At 46.0% G+C, this 13,153-nt stretch overlaps 1 long non-coding RNA gene across 1 annotated transcript; it reads left to right on the top strand.

Moving 5' to 3' along the window:
- Positions 1 to 365: 365 nt before the first annotated feature.
- LOC139073860 (uncharacterized) lies at positions 366 to 8,471 on the top strand. Its single transcript, XR_011522956.1, has 3 exons — positions 366 to 543; positions 3,179 to 3,252; positions 8,212 to 8,471. It is a non-coding gene; the product is annotated as an uncharacterized lncRNA (long non-coding RNA).
- The last annotated feature ends 4,682 nt before the right edge of the window (positions 8,472 to 13,153 follow it).

Here is a 13,153-nt window from a genome sequence, read left to right as displayed (position 1 = left end):
CTTGTTCCATCTCAGTTCAGTCTGAGCTGTTTTCCATGCCCCCAGCTAGCGCCCCTCTCCTGCCCACAGCCACTAAGTGTGTTTTCAGGGCTCCATATGTGGCTTGCTAAGAACTGATTTCTTTTCTTCAATTAGAATGTGCTCTCTCCTCCTTTTGATGCAGTGGACTGTGAAACCGGGGAGTGTTCAAACAGCCGTTCATGTCCCCGCCGGGTGACCGAGCAGCCGCTTGTACATCCAACTGGCCTTTCTCCAAGCTACCCTCCCTGTCCCCTAAGACCAGCTGTTCAGCCTCTGCTCTCATAATTTGTCCCCTTGGCAACTAGATTATTGCTTATACAACAGTTCCAAGAGCAGGGGAGCCCATCAATAAAATGAAGGCTCCTCTGCATTGTGACCGCTGAGAAAGTTGCAGGGTGTCAAAGGAAATGACATTGAAATGAAGGCCCTGGATGGGGCTGCATACAGCAGGGATAGGGAAGAAAGAGATGTTGGCGGGACAACAAGGTCTGAAGGTGGCCCGGGAAGATGGTCTTCAAACAGGTCAGCACCTGGACAGCTCCCTGTAGAGTTTAGGAATGCGGGAGCAGGGGATCTTTGCAAAAGGTGATTACAGCCTCATAGTCTTAGACTTTTCCTTGTTCTCTACTAAACCCTATAAAAATTCTCCGCTTGGTGACTTGTGCCTTTAGGCCTCAGGGAGACATCAATCTCATCTGATAAGTTAATCCATGCCACCGTTAGCATGAATTCACAGGGGCTAAGGTGTAAATAGGTCAGGGGGCATACGCACAGTTCCTTAGAGAACTTCCAGAGGTTCCACCCATGAGGAGAGTGACCTATGGCTGTAAGCCCAGCAAGTTTGTTCAGACAGCTTGAAGGGAACGTGGGCAGCTCAGCTCACCTAAGATCGGGTCAAGTAAATGGCCACCTCCCACAGGCCAGCTGCAGAGCAGACATCAGTGGCATGGTTGGGGAGGGCTCCAAAACAAAGGGCCAAGAGCCTAGAGGGTGGGGTGGGAGTGAGGAGAAAGGGAGGCCAGGAAATAAGAAGGTGTCCACGTGTTTCAGAACAAAGGAAGCCAGGCCAGGCTCCAGCCACCTCCCCAATTACCTGACTCCTGAGATGACAGAAAATAGCTTCTTAAATATCCATTCCCTAGCTTTGAAGTTAATGTGAAAAGCTTTGAAAGATGTGAATGAGGGTGATTTTCTAAGCAGGAGCATCTGAGAAGGGAGCTGTGTGTGTCACTGAGGAGCCAGACAGCAGGGACGGTGGCCAGGTGTACCCTTCCAGCCACGACAGTGTCCTCCAGCCCTAGGTCTGCTTAAGAGACCCTCCAGCTCCCATCTGGGCTAGGTCCGACCCCTCCCCCAGGCAGTGACTAAAGCTTGCGAAAAGGGACAACTTTCTGGGGGCAATCTGGCAGGATGGATTAAAAGCATTGAAATTGCTAGAACCATTTGATCTAGTAATCCCTTTTCTGCGAATCTAATGATCAATATTCATCAGAGCCTTATTTATGATGGAGATGATTAGGAAACTCCTGGAATATCTACTATCAGGGAATCAACTAGGATAAGCACGTCATCCATAAGATGGAATATTATACAGCCATTAAAAATCAAGCTTTCAATTTAAGGGTACAGAAAAAAACACTCATAGTATACAAATATTAGTTATTTTTATTAGATAGTTAAATAAAAACCAGGACACAAAATTGTATATATAATATGATCCACTTTGTGAAAAAATCAAATTATACAAATACATACACCATGAAAAATAAAAAGGACTACAGAGAAATATACCAAAGTGTTTTGGTATATTATGGAAGAGAGATTATGGGCAATAATTATACTCTCCTTCATACTTTTTGATCTTGTTCAAAAAATTTTTAAATTATGGATACATATTAATTTTATAACCAGAAAAAATAACATTGTTACTATTTTAAATTATGGTACAATACATGTAACATAAAATGTACCATTTTAACCATTTTTAAGCATACCGTTCATTGGCATTAAGTACATTTACATTATAAACTAATGTTTTTAATGAAACTTGAAACTTGAAATTTTCTGTGTGGATTAAAGTAGAGCCATGGAAGCTAGAATTTTCAAATTGCAACATGAGCCTCTCTCAGCCGTCACTCGCAATGCACTCAGACATAAACTAGGGCTGCTCCATAGAAACATTGGAACTGACTGTACCCGTCAGGATTGTTCTGGTTGCAAGTGCGAGAACACCAGAAAGGGAATTCATTGACTCGTGTAACTGGCATCTGGACTGAGAAATTATGGTGGGTACAGTTCTTCAGAGGAAAATGTGGGAAGAGATGCTGGAAGAAGGAACGGAGGCTGTTTACCAAACCGGCAGATGCTCGCCACGCAGAGGCTGAGGAAGGATGCTTATGAGGCTCCAGCCCACCCTTGCCCAGGCTGGTATAAATATGACATTAACTTTTTTTAATTAATAAGGTTTTTTTTGTATTGAGGTGAAATTCACATAACATGAAATTTGCCATTTTAAAGTGAACAATTCAGTGGCATTTAGTTTATTCACAATGTTATGCAATCACCACCTCTATGTAGCTCCAAAACACTTTCATTATGCTAAAAGGAAACCCTGTACCCATAAACAATTACTTCCATTCCCTCTTTCCCCAACCCCTGGCTATTACCAGTTTGCTTTCTGTCTCTATGGAAGGACCTATTCTGGATATGTCAGATAAATGGGGTCATATGATATATAACCCTTTGCGTCTGGCTTCTTACACTTAGATAATGTTTTAGAGGCCCCCTCACATTGTAGCACGCATTGGTACTTCATTCCTCTTTATGATTAATATTCCACTGCACGCATATACCACAGTTCGTTTATCCGTTCCTCTGCTGGGGGCATTGAGTTGTTCCTCCTTTGGCTATCGTGAATAGTGCTGCTATGAACATGTGGGTACGTGTATCTGTTTGAACACCTGTTTTGAATTCTATTAAATGTACGCTTCAGAGTGGAATTGCTAGATCTTATAGCAGTTCTGGTTTCAATTTTGGAGGAATCGACAGACTGTCATCCACAGTGGCTGGACTGGTTTACATTCCCACCAGCGACGTATGAAGATTCCAATTTCTCCACATCCTCACCAACCCTTGTTACTTTCCTTTTTCTTACCAGAGTCCTCCTACAGGGTGTGAAGGGTATGACACTGAGCCAGCGGGGCAAGGAGTCTGAGGAGATGCTTAGCAACGGTGAGCATGGGGGTGGGGAAGGGGCAGAGCCAGTCTTCGAAGTCTCAGCCATGTTCCTTTTCCAGGGGCTCTGGCTGTCCTTTCAGAGCAAGCAAAGGTCTGCAGGATTCTTCTGGGCGTGGTTCTAGGAAGTGGGACAACCTCTAGGTATGACAAATTGGCCTTTCAAAGAAATGGACCTGCTTCAGGCTATCTGGAAGCCTCTAGCTTCTGGAAACCTTGATTAAGAATGACAGATCCTTCAGCCATCGCTTGTAAAGATCATGAGATTCTGCTCCTACAGGGGGATAAAAAGATCTCCCCGCTTCCCTCAATCACTGCCATCTACTGGTAAATGTCTAAAATTTCCTGGTGGACCTTCTGTCCGTTCATAGGAGGTTTGATGCAGTCTGTGTTTCCCGCCTTTTTTCAAGACGAAGATAATTACAGATGGCCCTCTGGGGTGAAAGGTCAGGCTGCTTGCAGTGGCGGGGGGCAACTGGTCAGGGGCTCCACTGCTCCAGGAAGTGGTGCCTCTCATGCCTGTAACTTATTTAGCCCCAGCGGGTTACAAGCATGTGCGCTGGAGTAAGATGGGTCTGAGACTGACTCTCATCTCTGCTATTGACTGAGTGACTTGGGTAAACTACTGGATCCCTCTAAGTTTTGGTTTCATTATTTGAAAAATAGGCTTATCGCCCATAATGCACACCGCAAGGGTTTGTTGAGAGAATAATGGAGACAATCAATACATCCAGAATCTGTAGCGCTGGGTCTGGCAAAAAGTAGCAAATGTAACTGTAATTATTTAGGTTTGAATGCTTGTTCAGTTTTAAATCCCTATGGGGAGGGTGGTGTTTCTGGATCATTCAGAGTCAGCTACTAAAGTGCCAGGCACTTTGCTGAGAGCAGGTGTTGGCAGCCTGAGAGCACAGGAGAGGCAGGCAGGGAACAAAGGGGGAGAAGTCTTCTGGGCACCACCAATGTACCTGGTACTGAGTAATGAGGATGTGCCAGGAGCTCTGGCACCCTCCAGGAGGGTGGGTGGCGGGAAGGGAGGATTGTTGGCAGGGGGAATACTAGCTTACATCTCTCCTGGTTGGGGTGTCATCTGTGAGTCTGTGGGCATTGCTTAGTGCCAGTAGCCCATGTCCCAGTGAGGACCACCTTGTGTCGTCCATAAACCTGAGTGCTGGTCTCTGTAGGAGGAGAAGCAGTTTTTCCACTGAAAGGCCTGGACGACCTCAGAGGATGGAGATGCAACCTCTAACTCATTCCTTTATTCTCATGGGGAGGGTAAGGGCAGAAACCCCTAAGCTTCCCCAGGGGATGGAGGATGCAGCCCAACTTCCCTGGAGTGTAGGACAAACCCTAATACCTCAGGCTCATCAGGGTTTCTCAACCTCAGCGCTACTGACATGTGGTTGAGGGGGTGTGGGGGCTGTCCTGTGCATTGTAGGATGTCTAGCAGCATCTCTGGCCTCTACCTATTAGATGCTAATAGCATCCCGCCCCCATTTATGAGAACCAAAAATATCCCCAGACATGGCCGAATGTCCCCTGGGGAGCAAGTCACCTCTGGCCGAAGACCACTGGGCTCCACGTTAACTGAGGCTTTTTTCTGCCCAGACCTGCCGACTGCGCAGCAGAGAAGTGGGGTGGGCTGTGGCCCCAGCAATGTGGGAAAGGCTCCCCTGGCTCTGAATCCTGATAAATTTCTGCACTGGTGAAAGAAACAGACACACACACACACCGTTTTTTTAGTTACCTAAGAGCAAAACACACCACAGCAAATTGTAATTTTCTTCTAAGGACAATGCGGTCTGGATTCCCCTGGGGACAGTCTTACTCCTCTGATCCTGACTCTGACCCCCTCCTTGTGCAATGACAGCTGGCTCACTGTTGTGCTAAAGCAGTGACCATCTCCCTCCAGGCCTCGCATTCCTTATAAAGACCCCCTAGTCGCCACAGTAGCCATCCCCATATAGATACTTCTGGCACTCCCAAACTGCCTCTGATGGAATGGACGGGAGGGTCTAAGTTCATCCTGCACAGCTGTAAGGCAGGTAGCATTCTTTCCTTTATTATTTAAGTGAGTAAATTAAAGATCAGATGGTCTAAATGCACTTGCCCATGGTCACTCAGTAAGTTTAAGATTGAACTGGGATTCATTCATTCATTCATTCATTCGACACGCCCAGCTTGCCCCGGTGGGATGACGGTGTTGAGCTTTAGTGCTCCCCATCACAGGAACAACGTGCTTCTGGCCAATGGACTGTCCCCCAGGCTGGCTCTCCAGAGACCTGGGGACTGTGTCGGCTGGGAGAGTTGGATGGTCTCCCACTCAAACCCCAGCTCCTGCGAGTCATAGTGGGGCTTCCCGAACAACACTGGAAAGGAAGGAGCGTGCTTCTCCCTCCTCCCTAGGGGTCCTCCAGTGCCCTGGTGCCAACCACTTAGCGGCTCCTCTCTTTAGGCCCTGAGACGAGGAGACTTGTTAACTGTTCAGACAAGCTCCAACCCCTAAGTGCACCCCAGGCCTGACGTCCTTCCTTGACACAAGGACTAGATCAGCAGTTCTCAACTGGAGCAAGTGCGCCCCGAGGGGATTTTGACAATGTCTGGAAGCATTTTCAGTCGTCACAACTTGGGGCGGGGGCTGTTACTGGCATCTAGTGGGCAGAAGCCAGGGACGCTGTTAAACAACCTACACGGCGTAGGACAGCTGCCCCCGCAACAAAGAATAATGAAGCCCCAAATGTCGTAGGGCCAAGGCTAGGAAACCCTAAAATAGATAAAGTATCAGAGTCACATGCTTAGAGGGGGGACGGGCAGCTCCCCTAAATGCAGCGGGGTGGGGTGGGCAGGGGGCAGCTCTCACCAGAAGTGGGCCAATCGCTGCGTGACCCTCCAGCCCATCTGCTTTGGATGGTCCTGGTCTATGCTCATTGCTCCGGAAGAATTAACAGCTCTGTTTCACTTTCACAAGTGTCCCAGTTTGGACAATGAGTTACATAATCCCCCTCTCATTTGGCACCAACAACAGCCACCTGCACTCTGTAGAGTCAAAAGCCCCTGGACAAGGGGACAGGGTTCTGCTCCTTTCCAAGCACAGCACAGTCTAGAGACAGGTGAGTGGCAGGTGCCTGGTGAGGGGGACGGCTGCCTTCCCAGAGGCGAGGACATCACTTCTGATAGTCCTAACTCACAAAATGATGACTCTGGGTGTTTTCAGGCTAATGAAATTTCCCAGCAGCTCCTCTCTGGCCTTTAATATTTTCTCCAAAGTTAGTTTATTGGTTTGGGTTCTGGTTTTGCTATAAATTGTTCTTGCTGCAGCGCTGGGTTTTGGACCAGTGATCCCCGGGTAAGGACTTCTGGAAAAACCACACACAGAGAAGGATGCTCTGTCATCCTTGAGAAACCGTCAGGAGCTCTTTGAGGTCAAACTGTCCTCTCCTGGATCTGCCCCCCTGCCCAGGGAAGGAGTCCTCCCCCAGGCCTCACTGTGTCACATGTACTTGCCTCAACCAGCCATTGGCAAGGAGAACAGAATTCCCACGATTGGCTTGGACAGGAAACGTCCATCCTCTGGGACACTAGAGAACCCAGAAAGCGCATGGTTACCCCAGATCAGCCCCAAATTGGGGTTCTAATAGCAAAGAAGAACACAGGAGTGGCTATCAGCTAGGCCACGGACATTTTGGACTTTTCCCAGTGAACAGCAAAGTAGAGACACCAGTTAAGGCATCTGCCCAGCCCCAGCCCCTCCTCGGAGGGGACCTCCCTCTGCTTATCTCTTTGATGACAGGGTGGGCTGAGCGGGCCATGTTTCATGTCAAATGGCTGACTCCCCTCAGCCACTGATGATTGGACCGGAAGTGGGAACCTGACCTCTGACGGCCAATCCGTGGCTTACCACTGACCATGGTAATGGCGGGGCTTGACCTGCAAGTGTGGTAGGCCATGGGATTCTCTCTCTCAGGGCAAAAGTACCCAGAGAGACCCACATAGGCTGAGGAGAGGCCAGGAGAAGGTATGGCCGACCCAAGTGTTGAGAAAACAGACAAGCTGAGGATGCAGAAGCACACTCCGCAGGGTACATTCTGCATGCTTCCATTTCTATCACACTCTTGAAATGACAAAATTATCCTGGTGGAGAAAGATCAGTGGTTGTCAGGGGCTATGGCAGGGGTGCGGTGGGGTATGACTACCAGAGTAGCACAGTGAGTTTCTTTCTGGACAGAACGGTTCTCAGTCCTGAATATGGTGGTGGTTACATGAATCTACATGTAAGATAGAATTTCATAGTTCTACACACACACACACACACACACACACACACACACACGGTGTATAAAACCTGGTGGGAACTGAATAAGGTCTGTAGTTTAGTAATAGCATTACTAGGTCAATGTCCTGATTTTGATCATGTTCTGTGGTTATGTAAGATGCTATCATTGGGGAAAGCTGTGTGATGGGTATGTGGGAACACTCTGTATTATTTTTTTGCAAATTCTTTCGAGTCTTAAATTATCTCAAAATAAAAAGTTATACAAAGAAAAAGAGAAGCTGAGATGCTAACGTGAATTACAGAAAAAAGTCCAGCTGCCAGAGCTGCCTCACATCCAGAGATTTCCAGCCCCTGGGTGGGTCCATCTGTATTTATTGCAAACCAAGAAGCCTGAGCAGAACAAAGTCCTAGCACATAAGTCTTTGTATGCATTTTTGGCTATTTCCTTAGGAAGAACAATTCCCCACGGCAGAATCGCTGTGTGTAAGCACATTTTTAAGACTCTTGTTACCTCGTGCCAAATCACCCTCTGGAAAGATTATACCAATTTAAATTCTGACCCATAGTGTATGGGAGGGCTGGCGTCCCCAATTCTTGCCAAAATTGGGTTTTAATCTTTAAAGAAAGCTTAATCTTTGCCAAGCTGAGAGACAAAACATGGCATCTCATTGTTCTTTCTCCTCCAGGAATTCTAAGTTTTTTCTTGAACCCAGTTGGACCCCATCATTGGCTGCTCACCGGAGACTAGGGAGTTCCTTTTCACTCGGTTACCTTCATGAAGTTGCATTTCAATATTAGGCCCTTAACTTGATAAAGATCACTAAAGAAAAATCATGTGAAATTTATTACTTCATTTGCTGCTTTAGAAAACCCGAAATATTGTTGAAGACCTCATTCCTTCCGTTGCTCAGTCTCTGTTCTGTGTAATAAAATCATTCCCATGAAATTTCCTTCAGAATTCAGTGCCGGGAAAGGCTTCCACTCCTGGAGGCACACATACGCTCCCTCTTCTCCAGTTATGAGAACCCTATAACTGGTCATTGTTCCCACTTTTTGGACTGCTAAGAAATGCAAAGCCAAGTTTGAGGATCAATGACAGCAATTTTGGTAACTCTTGGGGGAAATATATTCATGTCTTTATCGTCTTCGGTACTGACCTTCTATTTTTATTTTATTATCCACTTCAAATGTCCTACTTGCAAGCCACTTCAAATCCTGTGGAAAGAGACAAAAGCCAAAATTTCTCTGGACTATGAGCTCTGGTAATCATTGCCTCCCTAAGATGCAGCCCAGTCCTGGCCCCTAATGTCGTGCTCACGTAAATATTTGTCGAACGAATGAAGGAATGGAGGCACTTGACAACAAACCAGCCAAGGACAACACTGATATCGATTGAAAAGTAACACGAGTTTCTGGTTGATCCAAGAACCAGAAAACGTTACCATGGAAGTAAGGCTTTAAGAAACAAAACAAAGGAAATAAGTACCTAGAGTTTCAAAAATGTTCAGTCATTCTATTTCTGGGAACCTAATGGAGGAAATGAATCAAAATGCTTTCAAAATTCTAAGAACAAAGATGTTCATCACTGAGTTGTTACAATAATTTAAAAACTGAAAACAATCTATAAGTCCAATAATAGGGGAATTAGTAAGAAAATTGTGGTGATGTGTATAATGGAAAGTGGTAGCCATTTAAAATTTTTGGTGCCAAAGTGTTCTCAATGACTTGAAGAAAATATATGCACTAAGATTACAAGAAAAAGCAGGATACAGAATTGTAGATTCATCACGTTCTCCACAATGTAAGAAAATATTCATAGAAGGAAGGAAATAACTACAATGCTATCAGTGGTTGTCTCTCGGTTGTGTGATGCTGGGTGAATTTTATTATTTTGTCTTGACTTCTTTGTATTTTCCAAGTTTTCAACACTAAGTGTGTATTTTATAGAGGAGAATAGGCTTAATTAAAAATGGAAGAGAAAAAGATACAAAGCAATAGTAAGACCCATTGAAACGCTCTTTGGGACAAGAGCATCATTCCATCAAAAATACAACTGGAGTGATTTCTTGCTTCTCTTCCGGGTGGCTGTCAGTGCCATGGAAGTCTCCCCTACCTACAGTGTGGTGTTTTTAAAACAGGTCCTCGAATTCAAGTCTGAGCTTAGTTCCTCTCCCGTTGACTACGGTCTGGCCTTAGTGACTTGCTTCAGATAGAATCTGGTGGAAATGCTGGTGAGTGACTTCTAAGAGTAGGTTGTAAAAGGCATTGCTTCTTGCCTGCTGTCTCTTGGATCATTTGCTTTGGGGGAAGCCAGCTGCCACGTTGTGGGGACATTCCAGCAGGCCTACAGAGGGGCCCAAGTGATCAGGAACTGAGGCCTCTTGTCAATAGCCATGAGAGTGAGCCTTCTTCGAAGCAGGTGCTCCAGACACAGTTAACCCTTCAGATGCCTACAGCTCTGGGTGACACCTTTACGACCACCTCATGAGAGATCCTGAGCCCGTCCACCCAGATGAGCCACTACCAAATTCCTGACCAACAGAAACTGTGACATAATCAATATTTGTGTTTTTAAGTTGCTAAGTTTTGGAGTAATTTATTACACAGCAATAGATAACTAATACACGTGGTAACTATTACCGCTGTGTGTAGGGGCTATGGATGTGTGTGCATGAAACTTTGAAATGACTCAGTTGGTTAAGAATTAGAAGTCACTGTTTCTTTAGTTTCTGAGTGCGTTTTGACAATGTGTATCAAAAGCCCTAAAAAGCTTCATAGCCATTGGCCAAGAATCCAACTTTTTGGAATTTATCCTAAGGACATGGAAACGTCCCATGAGAATACAATCCACAAGAGTGGGGGTTTGTGTTGGTTTGGTTTATTACCGTAATCTCACTGCGTAGAATAGTACATAGTACCTAGTAGTGGCTCAATGCGTATTTTTTGAGTGAGTGAATGAATGAATGAAATAATTGGTCAAGTGTGTGAAGACATAAAGATTAGAAACTTCATTACAATGTTGTTTATGATAGTAAAAAATTGAGAACCACCTAGACATTAGGACATGTAGACCAAAAGTAAATGATGGGTTAGGATGAATTATTGTGCTTATGTACAAGATGGAATATTATGCAGACCTTAAAAACAATTACATGGAATGATCTATGTTTTATAGTGGAATATTTATATATTCTATATATTAATATATGTTATGTATATTATTATAAACTTAGGGAAAGTTTAGGGAATAAATTGACTCATGGTAAGTCACAGTAGGAGCAAAACTGCATGGAGATATGAGAAAATAGGAATTTAAGGAAAATAAGATGTTTGACATGTCACGGGAATTACTTAGTATTTTGTAAAGGCAAAAAAAAAAAATGGTCGTTAGTCCAGTAGGTCTAACTACAAGATTGCTTTGTAGCTAAGTAATTTAAGCAAATGCCACATAAACTGATGATGAACAAGTGCAAAGGATAGAGTTGTTGTAATGAACACAAAATAGAATGTTTAAGGAAGATAATAAAGATGAGCTTTCAAAACGGCTATAGAGCCAGCTGTGGGCAAGGCCGTCTGAAAGACTAGAAAACACTGCAAAAATCTCAAAGGACTTTGCATTCAGGGGTCTCTGCGAATGTTTTGCTTCTCTTTGAATAAACTCAAATTGGAAATTTTAAGTCAACCATTACCGGTACAGTTCATGCAAGAAAGAGACACCCCACTCCGAGACACCCTCAACCTTTCCGAATGGTGGTGCATTTATAAGCTTTAAGTTACAACATAATGTTTAAGGCCTGTGCGTGTCGGTGTTCTGATCCCGCTTTAGAAGGCCAGCTTCAAGGCCCGATGGAGCTTGATAAGAGGGCTTCACTGTTCCGTCTCGAAAAGGTGACAAAATAATTAATAATAATTAAAGTGAGCAAGTCACCAAGCAGTTTCAGCAGGACAGCGGTTATCGTGGGGATGGCATTTTCTTTCCCTTATCTATATTACATACAAGGTTCAGGTGTTATTTTGGTAAATTTTCTAAAAGGTGAAGGCATTGCCCTAGCCTCCTGCCCCAACCAAGCCCAGACTGTCCTCCCTGGGCTGCCCATTTCCGAGGACATCAGCCCTTTCATTCGCAAGCTTCCTAGCCTCTAGATGATGCTCCCTCACCCGGCCAGCCTTAACTCCCTCCCCACCCCCGCCCCCGCCCAGGACTCACCTGAACTCTCACAGTGCCAATTTTTTTGATTTGGGATTGGGGGTGGGGTTTCAACACCAGGGCTTTTCTGTGTGGGCGGGTGAGCCACGCACCAGCCAGCGCTCCCTGCCATCTTGTTCCTTCCCCTGAGGCCTCTCCAGGTAAAAGTCAGCGAGGTGGGGTGGCTGCAAAGGTACCTGCCGGGTTCTGAGAACCACAGTGCTATTTTTCTCCCTCCACGCACACCCAGACAGCTCAAAAAAAAGTCAGGTGAAGGTGGGAGAGAAGCTTCCAGAAACACTCACACAAGGGCATCTAGTCTCATAGGCATCATCTCATAGTCAGGTGCGAGAAGGTAACGTCCCCTTGGTTGTGGGGTGGGCTTTGAAGGAAGTCATAAGGGGAGAAGGCCTCCAGGAAGGTCCCACATCCCCCCACCCAGGCTGCCTCTTTGGTCCCCTGATCATGGCAAGGTCAGAAAGGTCAGAGAGACCTGGTACCCAGCCTCACTGTGCTGCTTAGGAGTTATGTAACTGGAAGCTGGTCAGTTAACTTGGGCCTCAGTTTCCCCATCTGTAAGATGTGAACAACGGAGGAAATCATCAGAGGTGCCACGAGGATTAAATGAGATGATTATGCTGAAATGACACCGTGGGTGCTGGATCAGGGTTAGTCCTCTCCTCCCGCCCATTTACTGGCTTTTTGTGTTTGTGACCTCCCCTTTCATCCTTTCCTCCATCAGACCGCAACCTCCCTGCCTCCTCCTCCAGGAAGGCCTCTGGCATGGCTCACATCTCTGCTCTTCCGGTTGGCTCTGTTAGTCCGGTGTTGCCCACCCGGGGATTATTATTTAACCTCTCTAGACTTCCCTTCCCTCTTCTGTAGAATGGGCGCAGCAAATCGGACCTACCTTGAGCGGTCACTGTGGGCTTTGAATAAACGCACATAAAGGGACCAGAAGAGTGCCTGGCACCCTTTGGGTCATCACTCAGCGGTGTGTGTGTGTGTGTGTGTGTGTGAATAATCTGCATCACTTTTGTGCCATTTTCACCTGCGTCTGTTGAGTCCTTGAGCTTCCACTGGCTCTTTCATTTCTTCAGAACCGTAGCGTACGTACTTTCCCGTCTCTTGCCTGGAATACGATTTGCTGCAATACTTTTATCGATTTAGCTTTGTAAAAATAGAATCCTGGGGAGACCTCCAGTTCTGCTTTCTTGGACCCAAAAGCACTGCTCGCCCCCTCCGTGCAGGCACAGCCACGCCCCCCATGATGTGCACTCTCACGATGGGGACATGACGTGGAAATATATGGCCTTTGCCTCGGCCCGGGTGCATCTGCATTTTAGCTGAACCGTAATTTCACCCCTGGAGCACAGGACAGCCCGGAGAAGAAGCTCAGGGCTTTAACCGATCCCTCAAGAGTAACCGGAGGCAGCCCTTGT

Source organism: Equus przewalskii, chromosome 10 (assembly GCF_037783145.1).
Source record: "Equus przewalskii isolate Varuska chromosome 10, EquPr2, whole genome shotgun sequence".
NCBI classification, from domain to species: domain Eukaryota; kingdom Metazoa; phylum Chordata; class Mammalia; order Perissodactyla; family Equidae; genus Equus; species Equus przewalskii.
This window is presented reverse-complemented; position numbering and strand designations above follow the sequence as displayed.